This window comes from Ascaphus truei, chromosome 12 (assembly GCF_040206685.1).
Source record: "Ascaphus truei isolate aAscTru1 chromosome 12, aAscTru1.hap1, whole genome shotgun sequence".
Classification (NCBI taxonomy): Eukaryota; Metazoa; Chordata; class Amphibia; order Anura; family Ascaphidae; genus Ascaphus; species Ascaphus truei.
Genome location: NC_134494.1, coordinates 13,638,807 through 13,661,222, shown reverse-complemented (window position 1 = coordinate 13,661,222; position 22,416 = coordinate 13,638,807). Strand labels below are relative to the sequence as shown.

Sequence of the window (22,416 nt, the reverse complement as noted above, 5' to 3'; positions counted from 1 at the left end):
TTGCATGTGTGTCATAATAAATACATGTATTTTTAAAACAACAGTCATAATGTATATGTGCACATGTTACAATATGTGTGACTGTAAAATAAATGCTTCTGTTTCGCGTCGGTTGCTGTGATACTGCACATGATGCAGTGTTATTGTCAAGTATTAAAAATGTGTTGTAATGGTGTAAGGATAACAAAGTTTACCTTTTCATTTGTACTTAGAAACAACTTTGCTGGAAACTGCAGCTGCTGGCGCCGCTGTGTCCGTCCCCGTCGCTGCTGCTATACAGATACTGATTGGCAATCGTTGAATCAATCCTGGGATGCTGAGGCACATACAGTACATCTCTGTGACACCGTCATATGGTAGTTCCCCATTTCTTTGGCAGGACACGGACTGAGGCAGGTACACAGGTTGTGTGTTTTCACATACACCCATGTTTTCACCATGTACATTAGCCAACATAGCATTGTAGTTACCTCCACATTGCATGTGAGATTGTGGTACGCACTGCTGTTGGTTTAGGTAGGATACAGCACTCTGTGGACGTTGATTGTAATGGGGAATAGGTAAAAAAAAAATAGTTTAGCATAAGATATGTTCCATGTTCTAAAGTCATCTTCATAGAATCCACAACTTTCCAGAAACATTAAATTTCACCAGGCCGGGGGTACACTCTTTCAAAACATTAATTCCTTGTTAAGTTGTAACGTACTGATAATTTCCATATTTTAGGATTTCTTGTGTCTTGAGATTCATTGTATTTGTCTTGTATGAAAGCATAAATTTGACGTAAAGTTATCTTGCTGTAATTCTATGGCCGGAAAAATCAAAAATTTTAGTGGTTGTCTACCAGTTGAAGCCATGTCTTCTCCCTAGCAAATTGCTGTGAATAATGACAATTTCAAAGCTTCACTTGCAAATACACAATTGGATACTTTTTATCAATGTTACGTGATTTTCAAGGTTACAAAACAAAAGCCACTTTTAGAACCTTCTAAACTCCCACAAACAGGTCTTTTGAAATACAACCATGATCAAATAGTGCTGTAAGACATCTTTATTTAATAAATAAAGATTAGTAATGTAATGTTTACCAAATTAATGTTGGCCAAAAGTGTGTTTACTGTAGTATTTCATTTTAAATAGTGTGTGAACGCAGATCAATGTGTCTTTCTATCCATTATAATACACATACTCCAGAACGGATACATAGGAAAGGTTGTTACACACATACTGTAGGGCTAAATTAAAAAAATCCTATATTATCACACACATGTTTAATTGTATAAAAAACAAAAAAAAAACATTTTATATATAAATTTATATATGTATACACTTATCTAAATATACACCCACACACAGGTGTGTGGGTGTGTGTATACATATATATATAATAAGAACTATATACAGACATACATGTGTGTGTGTTTGGCTGTGTGTGTGTGTGTGTATATATATATATATAGATTTAGATATATATATCCAGTGGTCGACAAATCACCAAAAAATCTACTCGCCGAACAAAAAAATCTACTCGCCACCTAGTACCACATGTGTGCTGCTTGGGCCAATAGGAGCTCGCCACGATGTTAAATCCGCTCGCCCAGGGCGTGCAAATGTATAGGTTTGTCGAACACTGTATATATCTATATCTATATATATATATATATATATATTATACTATATTAGTGAAAGCACTGTATGCCTGCCTGCCTGCCTGCCTGGCTGCCTGCCTGCTGGATGTCCGGTGTCCCTAGGGGAAATCTCATTGGTCCCTTGGGCCGCCCCCGCACACCTCTCATTGGCCTGAGGCGGAGTGACGGACCAAAGGACACACAGGGACACAAACACACACACAGGAACACAAACACACACACAGGGACACACACAGGGACACACACACACAGGGACACACACACACAGTGTCATACACACACACACACACACACACAGGGACACAAACACACACACACAGGGACACAAACACACACACAGGGACACACACACACACACAGGGACACACACACACAGTGTCACACACACACACACACACACACACAGTGTCACACACACACACACAGTGTCACACACACACACACACACACACACACACACACACACACACACACACACACACACACACACACACACACACACACACACACACACACACACACACACACACACACACACTAGGGGGGGGTGTACATTAGCAGCATGTATAACCCGGGGGGTGGGGCTCACATACCCGCCGGTCCCGGAGCCTCCGCCTCTTCCTCCCCGAACATCAGCCTCCACACCCGCGCGCACCTCCTCCTCTCCCCGTGTCTCCCTGTTTCCCGCGCTTTCAGCCCCCCCCCCTCGGCGCCGCTACAGTCAGCGGGGGAGCGAGCGCCCGGGACACAGCGGGGGAGCGAGCGCCCGGGACACAGCGGGGGAGCGGCCACAACACACTGCCTCCCGCCTCACATCCACGTGGGAGCGGCCGGACGGCTGAGGGAGCGGCCGGACGGCTGAGGGAGCTGCCGGACGGGTGAGTGAGCGGCCTTCACCTCCCTTCACCCACCCCTCACCCACCTTCACCTCCCCTCCACCCCCTTCACCTCCCCTCACCCCCCTTCACCCCCCTTCACCTCCCCTCACCCCCCTTCACCTCCCCTCACCCCCCTTCACCTCCCCTCCATCCCCCCCCGGCGCCGCTACAGTCAGCGGGGGAGCGAGCGCCCGGGACACAGTGGGGGAGCGGCCACAACAAGCTGCCTCCCGCCTCACATCCACGTGGGAGCTGCTGGACGGCTGAGGGAGCTGCCGGACGGGTGAGGGAGCGGCCGGACGGCTGAGGGAGCGGCCTTCACCTCCCCTCACCCCCCTTCACCTCACTCCACTTCCCCTCCCTTCCACCTCCACCTACCCCCCGTCCACCCCCCCTTCACCTCTCCTCCACCCACCCCCCCTTCACCTCCCCTCCACCCACCCTCCCTTCACCTCCCCTCCACCCCCCCCTTCACCTCCCCTTCACCCCCCCTTCACCTCCCCTCCACCTCCCCTCCACCCCCCTTCACCTCCCCTCCACCACCCCCCTTCACCTCCCCTCCACCCCCACCTTCACCCCCCCTTCACCTTCCCTTCACTCCCCCCTTACAACCTCCCACCACCTCCCCCCTCCTCACCACCTCCCCCCACCTTCCCACCACCTCGCCCCCCCCTTCCCACCTTCCCACCACCTCCCCCCCCCTTCCCACCTTCCCACCACCTCCCCCACCTTCCCACCACCTCCCCCCCTTCCCCCCTTCCCACCACCTCCCCCCCTTCGCACCACCTCCCCCCCTTCGCACCACCTCCCCCCCCTACCCACCACCTGCCCCCCCTTCCCACCACCTCTCCCCCCCTTCCCACCACCTCTCCCCCCCTTCCCACCACCTCCCCCCCTTCTCACCACCTCCCCCCCTTCCCACCACCTCCCCCCCCCCACACACACACATGTAGACACACACACACACACACACACACACACATACACACACGTAGACACACACACACACACACGTAGACACACACACACGTAGACACACACACACGTATACACAAACACACACACACACGTAGACATACACACACACATGTACACGGACACACACATGTACACGTACACACACACATGTACACGTAGACACACACACACATGTACACGTAGACACGTACACACACACATGGAGACATACACACACACACATGGAGACATACACACACACGTATACACTCACACACGTATACACTCACACACGTATACACTCACACGTATACACACACAGGTATACACACACATAATGTATACACACACACACGTATACACACACACACATGTATACACACACACGTATACACACACACACACACACATGTATACACACACACACACACACACACACACACATGTATACACTCACACACACATGTATACACACACACGTGTATACACACACACACACGTGTATACACACACGTGTATACACACACACACGTGTATACACACACACGTGTATACACACACACACATGTATACACACACACACACATACACACACACACACATACATGTGTGTGTGTGTATACGTGTGTGTGTACGTGTGTGTGTACATTTGTGTGTGTGTACATTTGTGTGTGTGTATACATGTTTGTGTGTATACATGTTTGTGTGTATACATGTTTGTGTGTGTGTATACACGTGTGTATACACGTGTATACACACGTGTATACACACACACAAACATGTATACACACAAACATGTATACACACAAACATGTATACACACAAACATGTATACACACACACAAATGTACACACACACAAATGTACACACACACGTACACACACACGTATACACACACACACACACTTATACACACATACACACACTTATACACACACACACACACACACACACATGTATACACACACACACTTATACACACGCACACACACATACAATGTATACACACAAACATGTATACACACACACAAACATGTATACACGTGTATATACACACACACATGTATACATACACACAATATATACATACACACAATGTATATACAAACACGTGTATACACACATCTGTATACACACACACACATGTGTATACACACACATGTGTATACACACACACATGTGTATACACACACATGTGTATACACACACACATGTGTATACACACACACATGTGTATACACACACATGTGTATACACACACATGTGTATACACACACACATGTGTATACACACACACATGTGTATACACACACACACGTGTATACACACACACACACACGTGTATACACACACACATGTATACACACACACATGTATACACACACGTACACATACACACACACACACATGTATACACACACACACACATACACATACAATGTATACACACACACACACACACACACACACACTATCCCCAGCACCACCACATCAGCACACCGGTATCCCATGCCCCCCCCAGCACACTGGCATTCTCGGCTCCCCGCCATTCCCAGCCCCCATCAACACCATCAGCACCCACACATCGCCACCTTTGCACCTCCCCCATCGGCACCCCCACATCAGCACCAAACCCTCCCAAATCAGCACACCGATACAATCACCATCAGTACAGCCACAGCAGCAGTACCACCGCACACCGCCATGGCCCGCGTGGACCACTCCCCACGCAAATGCCACCCCCACACCACAAACATCCCGGGCAACGCCGGGGCTCTCAGCTAGTTACATATATACACACAGCTTGATTATATGTGTCATTCAATGAACACATTTGTTACACTGAAACTATGACAACTTATTAGTAATCTAGTAATTGTACGTATGATAATGACATGAATACAGAGACTGAATGTAGCATATAACATCTACTATTCATGAATTTACATATTAATGTACAAAGGCAAATTAAAAGATGGCCATAATTTCATGTAATGTGACATGTATGTACTATACAACACTGTTTTAGCATTTTTCATGGCTACATATGTATTTATGATGAAAAATCTCATTATAATGTATCATGCATTAATTTTAAATGTAGGTCATAAAAGTAGTCTATGTGCTAATGAGTGTTGCCGTACATTGTGATGTACATTTATATATTAAACACTTTACACAAGTACTATATGTTAATAAGTGACAGTGTCCTAATGCTACTACATGTATTAATGCAAACACTTGCCATTTCACCCACATACATTATCACAACACACTTTAAACAAACATAAACACAACATGAAAGTTTTTTTTTCAAAGAACAACACAAAACCAAATATATGAAAAAAAATTATTTTATTCGTTTTTTTTTTTGTGAACGGGTAAGTGGCCTGTTTGATTGGTCACTTTCATTTTTTTGCCCTTAACACCTCTTTTAGTTGTTTTCTTCGTAATAATGAGTGCTGCACTTTGTGTATGAACAATTGCTGCACCACTCTGGCCCTGGTTAGACACTGTAAGAATTTGAGGATGGTTGGACACATGTGCACTTTGGCCCTGGTTAGACACTGTAAGAATTTGAGGATTAACAATTTCTGCACCACTCTGGCCCTGGTTAGACACTGTAAGAATTTGAGGATGGTTAGACACAGGTGCACTTTGGCCCTGGGTACACACAGGAAGTATGTGAGGATGGTTGAAGAAAAATCCACTTTGTGCCTGGGTAGACACTGGAAGATGTTGAGGATGGTTGAAGAAAAATCCAGTTTGGGCCTGGGTAGACACTGGAAGATGTTGAGGATGGTTAGAGCAAATTCCACTTTGGGCCTGGGTAGACAGTGGAACAAATTGAGGATGGTTGAAGTAAAATCCACTTTGGGCCTGGGTAGAGACTGGAACAAATTGAGGCTGGTTACAGCCAAGTACACTTTGGGCCTGGGTAGAGACTGTAAGAATTTGAGGATGGTTAGACACATGTGCACTTTGGCCCGGGTTAGACACTGTAACAATTTGAGGATGGTTAGACACATGTGCACTTTGGCCCTGGTTAGACACTGTAAGAATTTGAGGATTAACAATTTCTGCACCACTCTGGCCCTGGTTAGACACTGTAAGAATTTGAGGATGGTTAGACACAGGTGCACGTTGGCCCTGGGTACACACAGGAAGTATGTGAGGATGGTTGAAGAAAAATCCACTTTGTGCCTGGGTAGACACTGGAAGATGTTGAGGATGGTTGAAGAAAAATCCAGTTTGGGCCTGGGTAGACACTGGAAGATGTTGAGGATGGTTAGAGCAAATTCCACTTTGGGCCTGGGTAGACAGTGGAACAAATTGAGGATGGTTGAAGTAAAATCCACTTTGGGCCTGGGTAGAGACTGGAACAAATTGAGGCTGGTTAGAGCCAAGTCCACTTTGGGCCTGGCTAGACAGTGGAAAAATTTGAGGATGGTTCAAGAAAACTTCACGTTGGGCCTGGTTAGACACTGTAAGACTTTGAGGATTAACAATTTCTGCACCACTCTGGCCCTGGTTAGACACTGTAAGAATTTGAGGATGGTTAGACACATGTGCACTTTGGCCCTGGTTAGACACTGTAAGAATTTGAGGATTAACAATTTCTGCACCACTCTGGCCCTGGTTAGACACTGTAAGAATTTGAGGATGGTTAGACACAGGTGCACTTTGGCCCTGGGTACACACAGGAAGTATTTGAGGATGGTTGAAGAAAAATCCACTTTGTGCCTGGGTAGACACTGGAAGATGTTGAGGATGGTTGAAGAAAAATCCAGTTTGGGCCTGGGTAGACACTGGAAGGTGTTGAGGATGGTTAGAGCAAATTCCACTTTGGGCCTGGGTAGACAGTGAAACAAATTGAGGATGGTTGAAGTAAAATCCACTTTGGGCCTGGGTAGAGACTGGAACAAATTGAGGCTGGTTACAGCCAAGTACACTTTGGGCTTGGGTAGAGACTGGAACAAATTGAGGCTGGTTAGAGCCAAGTCCACTTTGGGCCTGGCTACACAGTGGAAAAAATTGAGGATGGTTCAAGAAAACTTCACGTTGGGCCTGGTTAGACACTGTAAGACTTTGAGGCTGGTTATAGACATCAGTACCTTGGGCCTGGGTAGACACTGGAACAAATTGAGGATGGTTCAAGAAAAGTTCACTTTGGGCCTGTGTACATACAGGTGCACTTTGGGCCTGGGTACAGACAGGTGCACTTTGGGCCTGGGTACAGACAGGTGCACTTTGGGCCTGGGTAAAGACAGGTGCACTTTGGGCCTGGGTAAAGACAGGTGCACTTTGGGCCTGGGTAAAGACAGGTGCACTTTGGGCCTGGGTAAAGACTGGTGCACTTTGGGCCAGGGTACAGACAGGTGCACTTTGGGCCTGGGTAAAGACAGGTGCACTTTGGGCCTGGGTACAGACAGGTGCACTTTGGGCCTGGGTACAGACAGGTGCACTTTGGGCCTGGGTACAGACAGGTGCACTTTGGGCCTGGGTAAAGACAGGTGCACTTTGGGCCTGGGTACAGACAGGTGCACTTTGGGCCTGGGTAAAGACAGGTGCAATTTGGGCCTGGGTAGACACTGTAACATTTGTAGGCTGATTATAGACATGTGTACAGTACCGACCAAGTTTATTCTAATGCGGCTAGAGCCGCAAGCCGCAAGGTTTCCCGGCTTTGATGGCGAATCCCCTCGGCGTGCCGCATGTCACCGATGCGCGGTCATGCTTCATCGGGAGCGTGCGCGCACGGCGTGCATGCCCAGGGCTCCCCGAAGGGAGCCCTGGTGTCCCGCGATGTGGGGGATGGCGGTGGGGGACTCCGGGGGACCTGGTGGACCCGGAGAGGGGTGGGGGGTGCCTCGATCGGAGGACCGATCCTCTGAGGCTCCGGCGCACGCACGGGACACCTCGGCGCGCGCCCGGTATCTGTCGGGGCCGAGACCGGGTAAATGTTAGAATAAACTCGGCCGCGACAGTACCTTGTGGCTGGGTATAGTCTTGACCAGTATTGGTCAATGTCTTCCAGGCAAGGGAATTTCTTTGTGTTTCTGTATTTGACCTTTTCCTTTTTGTTGACCTTTTAGGTGCGTGTGGAAGATTATCATCTGTACTAGATGTCTGCATTTGTTCAGCTGTTGTTGGTGATTCCAGATTAAAGCTTCTTACTTCGGATATGTCATCACTAGATACATTTAACACCTCTGGTTGTGGTGACAAAATGCCTGCATACAAAGAACCTTCATTGTTGCCGCTCGACTGCCCTTCATTTCCTGTAGACTGTGGTAGAAGATTATTCACTTGTAGTAGAGTGTTCACAAGTGTTTTGAATGTCTTATTCATTTCATGCAATTCTTCTGGGAGTTTTATTATTATCTGTTTCATTTGCCGCATTCCAATGCCATACATTGGTGTACTCCCATTAATTCCTGATGGTGGGTATTTTGGATTAATATCATCCTTGTTTCGGACGCATCAATTGCTCCCACACTTTCTTGTTGATTATTGTCATGTTGTAAACGACGTTGTTGTGTTACTACTGGACTGTGATGTTCAGGAGATGCAATTCCTATGTATGAAAGAAAAAAAATTACAATTAACCTTTGACATTGATAACATGTTTTTATGTCAGCATCTGTTTTACAAACATAAGCATTTTGACAGAATTGAAAAATGCACAATAAACAACCTTTACTAAATACCTTTGTATGTGGCATTATTCATCAACAGTTAAACATCATTCAGTGACTGAATGGTGACATGTGTCTTGATGTTCATAATTATGCACATAAACACTATTATAAATAGTGATTAGGACACCCCCTGCAACATAAATTATGAACATATGTCGAAAGTGGATTGAATGTAAATTTAAATTTCAACATAGTAATGACATATTTCCTTTGCAACATTACAGTATGTTGCTGGATGTGGTAGCAGTGACATAACGAAGTCTGAAAGCACAAACACAGGCTGTACTGCATCATTTCATAACCAACTGTGGTGCCATGGATTATCACAATGTGTGTGTTGATTTTGATGTGTGGGAAATTTGTTAAAGGAACAACCGTGCAAGGGGCAACATAGAGAGTACACAAGCACACATTATTGGATCCTTATGCACCACCATTTTGACTAAACAGGATTAACAAACAACACACATACTGTGACATACACACACTGAATAGTGTTGAAGTTCTATACACGCATGCTTCTTGACAGTTGAGACACAAAAAACATAATATACGAAAAGATGGTTTGCTTATGTCTGTGTGCATAAAAAATACCATTGCAAGCATAGTTAACCACAAAGGACGTCCATTTTCTGTGCAGCGTACTACACTATTGTGGCCACTGTCTTTTCATAGCATAACTACTGTTTACATACTGTACTATTTTTATGCAAACATGGTTAACATGTAACATTATAACATCATGAATGGTGGTGATAGGCCATCTTTTAAAGTCAATGACAAATAAAACATGTTGAATTACATGTTACTATACCAAGTGTACTAGCTTTATAGCGTGCAACATATTTTTGTGTGTATGATATGTTGAACATACAATACTAACATTAGTGTAGTAAATACATGCATTAGCATAAAACATGTAAAATATTATTTATTCAGATGGAAACATTCATAGTGACCTGACATAGTAGCAACATTTAAAATGTTCAAAGCATTATTTGTGAGCCATTAATTCTAAAACCATGTTATGTGTTTGTGTTATTTATATGAGTGCAAGTACATTTGTAACTTAACTATTAATAAGTATGACCATATCACCAACATCTGCATGTGATTTATGTTCATTCATATGTTTCTAGTACGGTTAAAACACACAGATTATAGTATCATAACATTATAGCCTCACCTTCCAGTAGTGATGATGCCAAAGAAGAATCTGATGTGGCCATCTCTTCTTCGGTGTTGTGAGGCTGAGGTGTAACTATAAGAATTCAGTAAAAAAAACAAAAACATTACAATAATGTTGATAATGATAGAAAATTAAGTCGAAGTATGTTAGTGAAATAAAATAGTTATGATTGCATTAAGGCTTATTTTCATTATTAAATTCTAAACATGATACATGTATAACGTCAACCAATAATGCACCTAAAGGGGAAAATATGTTAATCTACAAACATAACATTTGATAAGTAATATTAGTAATTATTAATTGACATTATTTGTTAACAAAAAACATACCACTAATGGTTTTTGTACAGTTACTCAATATCCTATATGTCTAATTGTCATAAACATAACATTAATTTGTTTGTTACTTTCACATTCTAATAAAGATTGTTATAAACAACATGACATATAGACAAATTAATTACCTGCTGGAAAAGTTTCCGTATAGACGCCTATATCTCTGTCACCCGCTAAACCAGAGATTACAACTGGTAACAATTTTTCTTTCAACATCTCCTCCAAAGGGGTGAATCTTATAGGTGATGCCGGTGGTCAACCTCCAGTCCCGGAAGCATGTCTGTGGCCAAATTGAATGGCGTACTTTAAATTTCTTCGGATATCGTCAATTTTTTTTTTACAATTTTTCAGTGTCCGGACCTGATTTCCACATGCTAAGACAGATACACGAATATCCTCCCATAATTGTCGCCGAATAGTGGAACTGGTCCTGCCTTGAAATATTCTAGAATAATGGAGTACAATCAATTATCTTTTTTTGTCAGTTGACATCAATGCATGTCATAATGAACACATTGGGAAAATGCAAAGTTATTGCAAATGTGTGGCACATAAACTAAAACATACATGGGTATACATAAAAATATAGACATAATATATAAAATGTTGAATGATAGTCATAAGATGTCATAATACACCCATCATTGACAATAATGCTGTATCACAGACATGCAGAACCCCAGGGTTAAAACGCAGCAAACAGGGCATGTTTAGTTTAACAATATACTTGTGCACAGCTGGCTCAATTAATCGATTACTCATACTCAGCCACTACTTAAGCCATCTGTGGTGAACTGCAAATATCCGTGAAACATGCCATTTCTGTGGCTAGCTACAACATGAGTTGAGCAGGACTGATGTAGGATTAAATAATGTTATGTGTAGTAATCATGCATGAATGTGGCACATTCAAGCAGATTACAATGTGTATTGTTGAGTGTCTTTGCTTTCAGACAATCAGCATTAGGCCTCGTTCAGGGTGCCAGAGGCAGGAGTTGGACGGAGTGCGTTGGGGAGGGAGGCCGCCAGTGTGCTGGCCAATGTGTGTTGATACTGGCAGCAGACTTTTTTAGGAGTTGAGGAGGCGGGGAGGGGGAGGGGATACAGACGCCAGGTTAGGGATCCAAGTTGCACTCTTGAAATAATTCTCAAGAATGATTTCATTGGCTGCCTAGGTCACAGTGACGCAGCTGCAGCTTCAATAAACGTATTTGTTGTTTTGTGAAACTGTATCCAGCGTGAACTCCCTACTTCGGAGACAAGCCAGCTGCTACCATGACAACCACAGTTATATTTAAATACATTGTATCCCATGTCCGCACGCAAATCAGCACGCCCTCCCTCCGAAGGCTGCACCCTGAACGAGGCCTAATGAACAACACAGACACGACAGGGGATTGGCCAATAAGTCAGACACAAGTTGACTCCTCCCCTCCATTAATGCAACATTTGAATTGAACATTATGTTGATGTCGGGGTGGGGTGGGATGGGGTTCCTGCTTCTGATAAGTGTTACAACTCCATTTTGATTTTTAAGAGTGCTGTGTGCATTTCTTATTGTCTGTGTACCACCATTTTGTGTGTGTGTATAGCGAATGTGTTGTGTGTGTACACAGAGGGAGAGGAAGAGTATGGATATAGATATATGCTGTTTATGGCTGCATATATTGTACTGTATGTAATGTATGTATAAAGATGGAGAAATTAAAATACATATACATAACTATACCAAAAGGCATAGTTCACATGTCACATTGATACCACTCTACAAGATTACTAATAAGCTATGTCTACTGTGACATTCATGATAAATCATGCTGTAAAAATCACTGTACTTTGCATGCTGGCTTAAACTAGGGGAAGAAGGACATTAGTAATTAATGAACATTACCTCAATTGTCAGATATAAAATCAAATACATTAGTAACACTAACTGATAATGTTATTAAAAATATTATCTTCTCGCATCTATTACATGCATTAGATCTTGAAATACATGAAGGACATTTACATACATACATAAGCTCCTTTACATACTGACATATATGCCATGTATTACATACTGTATGACATACATGACGTTCATTCAATCACATGTATGAAAACATATTTATGCATTATCATAGCAGTAGAATTTTTAACATAATCAAGGAATAAATTCTCTTACCTACTAAATGACCACACAGCTGATCATATTTGGCCACAATGCCCGTCACAAGGGCTGTGTTTTCCGCATTATTAAATCTTTTATTTCTTTGCACGCTTGTTTTTTTCCTCTGAGCACGTGCCGCATTGGCAGCTGCCTGGTGCTGACTGAACTCCCCTTCTTCCAGAGGAAGAGAATCCAGGAGCACTGCACCATCAGACACCACACCACCACGACGCACACCCCACCACCACCACCACCACGCACCCCCCCACCACCACCACCACCACCACACCCCCCCCCACCATCACCACGCACCACCACCACGAACCCCCCCACCACCACCACGCACCCCCCCACCACCACCACGCACCCCACCACCACCACGCACCCCCCCACCACCACACCCCCCCCACCACCACCACGCACCCCCCACCACCACCACGAACCCCCCCACCACCACCACGCACCCCCCCACCACCACCACGCACCCCCCCACCACCACCACGCACCCCCGCACCACCACGCACCCCACCACCACCACGCACCCCACCACCACGCACCCCACCAACACAAGTCCCCTTACTCAGACGAACCGCAGCACTCACCCTAGCATCCCTCCCCTCTCTCACACGGCTACTCACACGAGAAGCACTCACCCTAGCATCACTCCCCTCTCTCACACGAGAAGCACTCACCCTAGCATCACTCACCTCTCTCACATGGCTACTCACACGAGAAGCACTCACCCTAGCATCACTCCCCTCTCTCACACGGCTACTAACACGAGCAGCACTCAGTCTAGCATCACTCCCCTCTCTCAAACGACTACTCACACGAACCACAGCACTCTCCCTAGCATCACTTCCCACTCTCACACGACTACTCACAGGAGCAGCACTCACACCAGCATCACTCTCCTGACTCACATGACTAAACTCAGCATCAACACTCTCAGCAACATCACTCTCCTGACTCAATTCACTCACCCCAGCATCACTCCTCTGACTCCCACGCCTCCCGTCCATACCTCTAGCACTCACAAGCAACACAAAAAAATTAAACCTCAAGCTCACTAAACACTTTCAAACAGACAATAACAATAAATTGCAAACAAAATATAACAGCACAAAACAAATCAATCAACACGTCTATCAATTTCTCTCACAATGCACAGCTCTGTCCATCACTCCCTCTCTTTCTCTCCCAACAACAGAGAGAAAGAATATAAACAAATGTCACCTTTAAATAGGCCGCACAATCACGCCATTGGTTGTTTACTCGCGCGATTCAGAAACAGAACGCCATTGGCGGTGCGTGCGTGCACGCCATTGGCGGTGCGTGCACGCCATTTCAACATTCCCGCTGTGCTAGTCGCCATCTTGCCAAATGGTGGTGGCGCATTGATTCGCCGCTGATTCGCCCATTCCTGCATACAGCGACTGTAACACGCCAAAAACATGGCTAATTGCAAAACTGGCTAATGCATTTTTTCGCTGCTTACTGCATGAGGCCCTTAGTCGGGGTAGTCGGGTCGGGGTTGGAGAGGTACGAATGGTCGATATACTTGCCGGGGTCAGAGTAGGAGAGGTATGGAACGTTGCAGGTACTATTAGCCGTGTTTGGGTTTGGAGAGGGTAGAGTCGTCATTGTCTGGTTGCCGTGGTCAGGTTTGGAGAGAGTTTAATGGTAGTGTGACGGAATGCTGAGCTCAGGTCTGGAGAGGTGCAGATCGTCGTGGAAAGCTGGGTTGGTACAAAGAATGGGGAACAGCAAGACAAGGCAAGACTGTGGAAAAAAAATAACAATAGCGCTCTAAACACACCCTAAATGTGACAATATACAATTCAACCACATATGTGTAAATAATAAAGCAGTGTGATAATAACAATCAAGTTATCTAAAGAAAAAATTAAGAAACTTAGAAACAAATTGCAACCCTTGATAAAGACTGTTCCATTCATCTTGCACCAGGTGATCCTCCAACAAATCAGGGGAGCTCGTCTCGTAGTTATGAAATAAAGAAACACTACATAGTGTAATACTGTTGTGAATAAATTTGTGCAAACAAAGCTCAAAAATGACTACTCACAATAAAGCAGTCAAATTCAGGCAGTCATCCAATTTAAGGGGTGGATGTTCCCTGTGTATACAGCAGCCACCAGCCCCCAACCTCCAAGGAGAAAAAAAGAAGAAGAGAGACCATATAGTGCAGATGGTATTTAGTATTAAAAGGGATTCAAAAAATGCAGGCTTACACTTCATATGATCGAGGTAGGCAGTATGATATTATAGGTAGTGGGTGCTCATCTGGTCGCGATCCTTTTGAGTTCCTCACTATCCTCTGCTCCACCGCAATACTCTCGCGTCCACGCCAGGCACTCCCGTTGCGTCACTTCCGGTTGTTAAGCGAACTTCCGGATCTGACGACAGGGGTGGACCTCAGTTGTTCTTCCTCTTCGGTATGGGCTGAAACACTCTACATGTTTCGCCGTTGTTACGATATTTAGGAACTCAAAATGATCGCGACCAGATAAGCACGCACTACCTATAATATCATACTGCCTACCTCGATCATATGAAGTGTAAGCCTGTATTTTTTGAATCCCTTTTAATACTAAATACCATCTGCACTATATGGTCTCTTTTCTTCTTTTTTTCTCCTTGGAGGTTGGGGGCTGGTGGCTGCTGTATACACAGGGAACATCCACCCCTTAAGTTGGATGACTGCCTGAATTTGACTGCTTTATTGTGAGTAGTCATTTTTGAGCTTTGTTTGCACAAATTTATTCACAACAGTATTACACTATGTAGTGTTTCTTTATTTCATAACTACGAGACGAGCTCCCCTGATTTGTTGGAGAAGACTGTGGAAGCAGAGAAGAGGTAAGTACAAGGCAACTGGTTCTATGCTCAGCCGATTTGCCAGTTGGGCAGCTAAGCAGAAGTATGGGAGAGTGTCCAATGAGGACCCTGCAGCGTGGAGGTGTGTGCAAGGTGAGGGCTGTGGTAGGGCAGGGTGCAGGTGCGGAGAGTAAAACTTAGTGAGGAGGCAGACCTTCTGTGCTAGATCGCGCGTGCGTGTGTCCCGCGCGTGCCCATGATCGGCGCCATTTAGGATTGGTGCAGGCGCACATGTGCTAGTGCAGCGGTGGTTGCCCGGCGTGCTAGGAGGTATGAGCGAGCGGTGCGGAGGAGCCTGTGGAGGTGAGTGGGGAGCATGTGGTGGGAGAAAGGTGGGTATATGGGGGAGAGAGTGGTGGGTATGTGGGGAGAGAGGTGGCTGTGTAGGGGGAGAGGTGGGTATGTGGGGGGGAGAGGTGGGTATGTGGGGGAGAGAGGTGGGTATGTGGGGGGGAGAGAGAGAGGGGTGGGTATATGGGAGGGGGGAGAGAGAAGTGGATTGTGGGGGGAAGAGAGAAGTGGTATGTGGGGGGTGCGAGAGAGCTGGGTATGTGGGGGGAGTGTGAGAGGTGGGTATGTGGGGGGGAGAGAGAAAGGTGGCTATGTGGGGGGAGAGAGATGGGTATGTGGGGGGGAGAAAGAGATGGGTATGTGGGGAGAGAGAGGTGGGGTATGGTGGGGGAGAGAGAGAGAGAGAGGTGGGGATGTGAGAGATAGAGGAAAGTGGGGGGGAGGGGTGTCTCACATTGCCGTCGCCACTGGGGGGTTGGAAGCTGTCTGTGGCCCTCAGTACGACACATCTTTTTACAAAAAAAGCACTGGATATCTCCCAGTAGCATGAGATCGAATCACCTTGTCAAAGCGAAACTAGACTGGATGGGTGTGTTTTCACTCTGCAGGAAGGCTGCCTGCTATCTTAAATGTAAGCATTAGTCTCGCAGGTGCATGTGAAGGGAGGGGCATTTGTTTTTAAATTCACTCAGATTGGCCGACCCATAATGTATATTACTACGTCAGTTCCTACAGCGCGGGCTTTTCTCTAGCAAAGTGCAAGATAAAGGGAAGCAAGTTGGAGGTAAGGATAGTATATTTTTCAAGGGTCACTACACAACATGGGAGTTAATTAAGATAATAAAAATTCTTGACAAATTAATCATTAAGGATTAACAGTTAACAAGCCCTTCTTTTATTTTGATTTTTTTGCAAACCCACTGTACTGTAGCTAATGTATCTACCCGCTTTTACTTTGTGTATCTCCCGCTTTTACCACGTCGGCTCGTATTACAAAGCTGGCTCTGCTTCCTCTTGTAGACAAGAAAGCTTCACAATACAGGGGAATTTCTTTAAGTGAATTTGCATTATGACCAGTCTCTGGGGTTAAATGCAATACCAGGCTCTTTTGAAGTAGAAGAAGAGACACTTTTAGGGATGGGGGCGCAACCAGAAATTCTTTTGGGGGGAGGGGGGGTGCAAAGTTTTTACCTGTCGTCCAGCGACGTCATGATGTCACGTGACCGCGCATCATCATGGCAACGCATCACCATGTGACATCACGTCGCCATGATGACATACAGTAGCTTTACTTGACGCCGCAATGTAGATGGAGGAGGGCTGCTCTATCACAGGGGCCCTGCTCTCTCTCCCCTGGCAATCAGTTTCATTGCTGTGGGGGAGAGAACGGGGTTTCGGTGATCGCAAGTAAATACTGTAGATGAAATTCTTTGGGGGTGCAAATGCACCCGTGCACCCCCCCTAGTTACGATACTGATTAGAGAGGGGGGAACGAACCTTCTGGACCTCGTTGCGGTGTAATTTTTGTTCCTATTTTATTGTGACAAAAGTTTCTACTGTATATGAAGAGCTAAAACATAGTACAGCTCTGCAAAACACATGCTTTAAGTTAATTATTTGTGAGAAAAAAAAATCAATTAGGTATTAGCACATTTTTATACCATTTTTATACTATTATTTACAAACCCAGAAAACGACTACTTTTTATATACAAACCCAGATGTACAACTATTTTTACTTTTTTTTTTATTTTGAAACAGTTCTACTTTCTTCTAGAGAAGAACGAGTAATTTGTTCTCCCCTTTTCAGGTTTTAAAGTATAAATCGGGTAGGAACTTTTCTAAAATGAGGTCTAATGAGGAGTTTTGTCTGGAATGTTTGAAAGGTTTAGAAATTCTTAAAATGCACCTTACAGTTTTATTTTTTTATTTTTTTTAACAGTTCCTTAAGGGTAAAGTAACAAAAAAGGGGGTGGTATACATATTTTTTTTTTTTTTAAGGATTAAAAAAAAAAATATTTATATGATTGCATAGTAGATGAAGGTTGAAAAAACACATACAGTACACCCATCAAGTTCAACCTATGCTAAATTTAGAAGACGGATACGTTATCCTTTATACGTACTTGTGGAAAAAAGACCAAACGGGTTTGGTTTTAAAAGCCAATTCTTTTACAGTTGTAGTCCTGTGTAATGCTGTGCTGCCCGCAGACAAGACCAGTCCCCAGTACTGAGGTGGGAAGGTAGTGTACCACACACCCACAGCAGTGAGGGCGTGCCCAGAGTGTGGTAGAGTGCGCTGCCGGGTTTGGTGAGAGTAGAGTGGTTAAGTACTTGCCGAGTCCGGGGCGCCAGAGGTCCGAGTAGTGAGTCCGGAAGCCAAGGGATGAGGGAGAGAGAGCAGCAAAGTCGAAGTCTGTAGCCAAGTCCAGGGGTAGAGAGGTACACAAAGTCAAGGGAAGCCGGGGTCCAAATCCTGAGAAGGCATTCAGACAAGCCGGATCAGCAACTAGAACAGGAAAAGAGCAGAGGGCCAGGCACAGAACTCCAAACAGCACAAGGCTACTAGAAGCTATGCAGAGCGAGGAAGGACTGGGGTAATAAAAGATGGCTGACCAATGGAGGGCAGGGGAGGAACAGAGGTGTGTCTGGGTTGCCTCAGGGATAGGCTCGGGGGCAGAGAGGAGGAGGAAGCCAGGTGTGTAGATGGGCCGGAAGGCGGAGCGTTCCGCGATTAGCAGGGGGCGGAGCCATGAGTGCAGGAAGGGGAAATAGCAGGCTGGGTACGTGCGTGCCCTGTAAGACTTGCGCACGCGCGACCGGAAGTGCAGCGTCGCACCTCGCCGCCAGAGGAAAGGGCAGCGGCACACAGCCGCTGAGAGAGGAGGCCCGACGGGACAATGCGGGTGTGGCCGCTGCGGAAGTCTGCACAGGTAGGGAGGGGACCTGCCGCGGGGAATACGTCCACCAGTTCCTTACACCCTGTTTCCCCCAGAACACAGGAAGCTACCAGTGCAGCTATATACCTGTCAGCTCCAGGAGCCTGAGCCTCTGCCACAGAGAGCCTGGGGTGTGTACTTACTCTGGTGCAACTCCTCCATCTATGTGGGATCCCAGCAGGGTGGAAGCCCCTCACAGGACACAATAATAAACACACACAGTATAAAAAGAACGGAACCTTTATTATAACAGTGATTTGTATATGAATAGGATGACTCTCCCTTAAGGTAAAGTAATATGTGCACAACTGCCCCACGCCTCACAGGGCCTCCCTCCCCAAAAGTGATCCCCAGCACCGTATCCCACATCGTGTCCACAATACTGCATAGTCCCTTGGTCACTTAACTCACAGTGTCCCCAAAGAACCCACCCATATATGTATGATCAGCGCCTGTGTTTATACCGGTCTGTTGGTGCACTTGTTGACTTTACCTGCCGGACGCGCCAGCAACCGGTCCGATGAAACTTTGCAAAGGATCCGCCGACCCACTCTCCTCCACGACGTCAGGGTGATCCCACCCAGGTAATGTCTCTTTAGTCTCTTTGGTGAGGCCTGGTCCCAGACCTCTCCTCAGGGAGTTCAGCATCCGCTGTGTCCCTAACTATTGTCAGGTACTAAAGGGATCCGTTCCCTATGCTAGGGCCTGTCCCTATAGCAGCCACAAGCTATACACTGACTCAGGGCCTATCTTGGGCCTAGGGGTTTTTCTGGCTTAGTGCAGAGGCTACTTGCCTCTCAACACGGACCCTCTGTCCCCTACCTCTGCCTGTCAAACTCTGCCTGCATGCTCCCTGTGACACACTTCCTTATCCTGCCTGTCAGGACTTTCCCAGCTCCTATTGGCTCCCTGGTGTCAGGTGGGAAACTCCTAAGGCTCATGATAGCTGTAGTCCCTTCCAAGAGCCTTCCCTGATTGGCTTGCCTTCGAGCGCTTTCCCACTGCGCATGCGCGACATCAAATTGCCACCGCTGCTCGTGTGCGCATGCGCGAGTGCCCACAAGATGGCTGCTCCCTCTTTCAACCACCGGAGCCCCCGGTGAGGCGATCGCCGTCCCGGCGCACACCGGCATCCACACACCGCACGCCACCCTTCCCACGGAGCTCCTTAAGGCGCGTGCACGCAAACCAGCGCACCCCCGCAACTCTCCCGATCGTGCGGAGGTGAGTACACACAAAAGAGGGGGTAACAACCTCAGAGGGGGGCCTGGCTACATCCTCCCCCTGGTGAAAACCACAACGTACCCGCTTGGGAACGCATACACATATATATAAGAGAAAATGCACTACATAATTATGATACACATATCACTTCACTTAGAAAATGTTGTACAGTTCGGTGAACATATTAATCACGGAGGCCAGCTAGCTTTTGCCGGCTGCTGAGACTCATAGTGGGGTGCCCCTAATAGATCATACACCACTCTATTAGGTGGACGCCTCTCTCTCTGACTCGGACGAGTCTCAGTCTACATCTTCAACACAAGCAACTGGTTCTGGGGCTTGAGGCCCCATTTCTCTAGAAAGAGGTGAACCAGATAGCACACAGTCTCTATTAGGCACAAAGCTAGGATTACTAGTATTGAGAGGACAATTTGAGGAAGTCGCTTGAGACCAGTCTTGAGGAGTAGGCCCATTACCTGGTGCTCAGTTGTCAGTTACGTTTTCGGACACCGAATCATCCCCATCCACATGAGGTATAGGCAGCAGGTGATTACGATGCCAAACCTTTACCCTGCCATCTCTATCCTGTATTCGGAACACAGGGAGGCCAGGCATCTGGGTCTCCACTTCAAAGTGTCCTTCTCTCCTCGATCCGCCAGCTTGTGCTTGCCAGGGATCCCCAAATTGCACAGGAGGACAGCGTCTCCAGGCTGAAGTTCTCGATAGCGAATTTTATGATCGTATATCCTCTAAGGACTCAGACATGGTAAAAAAGACCGTGCTGTGGCGCGCTGAGGGGAAACATTATCCCTATCAGCGCGGCTTTAGACGGCGCTTCTGCAGCCATGCGGAGGCGTGTGGAATTTCAGCCGACAGACCAATTTTAGATTTCCCGGTGAGGAAGTGCAGGGCCGGTCACGTGACTGCCAGAAGCCAATGGCAGTCTGTGACGTCAGCACCGTTACTTGGTGCGCTAGCCCCGCCTCCCACTCCACCTCCAGGCCCGCCTCCCGCCCGCCTCCCACACGCGCTCGCTGGCGCTCATGCAGGGACAAGAAAAATCTCCTGCTTGAGCAGGAGAGCATGAGCGTCAGCGCTGCCCAGCGCTCCTCCCTGCACCATGTCCCAGGCCTTATTATTAGCTGTCACCTGAGCTGCAGCTCTTTCGGCGAACTGATAGGCACGATGTAAACTGTCTTGGGGCCTTTTCACATATCGATAGTGAGTCGTGTTGGGTACCCCATCATTAGATACCCTTAGACGAATGTCCACCGGTAAGCGTGCTTCTCGCCCAAACATGAGGAAGTACGGCGTGTATCCCGTTGATTCGTGCCGGGTGCAATTGTATGCGTGTACTAATGCCCCCACATGTTTGCTCCATTTCCCCTTCTTGGAGTCTTGCAGCGTGCCTAATATATCCAACAATGTTCGATTGAATCTTTCAGGAAGGGCATCTCCCTCCGGGTGGTAGGGAGTGGTTCTAGACTTTTGGATGTTTAGCATCTTGAGCAGTTTTTTGATAAGCTTACTCTCAAAGTCTCTTCCCTGGTCAGATTGCATTCTATTGGGCAGGCCATAATGCATAAAATACTTCTCCCACAATACTTTTGCAACAGTGATGGCTTTTTAATCTTTAGTAGGAAACGCTTGGGCGTACCGAGTGTAGTGATCGGTCACCCCCAGCACATTGCCGAGGCCCTTTGAATCTGGCTCTATACACAAAAAGTCCATGCATACTAAGTCCATAGGGCTGGAGCTTTTGAGGTGGCCCATTGGGGCAGCACGGATGGGTCGTTTCTGTCTATAAATGCACCGTAGACATTTCCTGCAATGTTGTTCTACTGACTCCCGCATTTTAGGCCAGAAAAAATGATCTCTCACTAAGCCAAAGGTCTTGACCACCTCCAGGTGTCCGTGATCATCATAGGGAAAAGGGAGACCAAAAAGCGCACCAGCACAAACGGAGCAGGAAAAAACCAGAACAAAAAAATGATTAAAAGGGCACTTTAATGTGGCAAAAGACCCATCCAATGCATTTCGAACGTCGCAGCGTTCTTTTTCAAGGATAAAACACAATGTGATAGCATCCATTATATACCCTCTTACCTGTGGGCCATTTCGCGCCAAAAATCAGAACCCGATGACGTCATAACAGAGCGACTCAGTGCCGATCTAAGGGCAAAAGGAAGTACCAAAGGC

The 22,416-nt window shown here is 46.4% G+C and overlaps 1 long non-coding RNA gene across 1 annotated transcript; it reads right to left on the bottom strand.

The window, feature by feature from the left end:
- Window positions 1–7,914: 7,914 nt before the first annotated feature.
- Window positions 7,915–11,254, bottom strand: LOC142463904 (uncharacterized). The gene is made up of 3 exons (XR_012787524.1): window positions 10,843–11,254; window positions 10,374–10,448; window positions 7,915–9,063 (listed from the first exon to the last, which is right to left on the bottom strand). It is a non-coding gene; the product is annotated as an uncharacterized LOC142463904 (long non-coding RNA).
- Window positions 11,255–22,416: the final 11,162 nt, after the last annotated feature.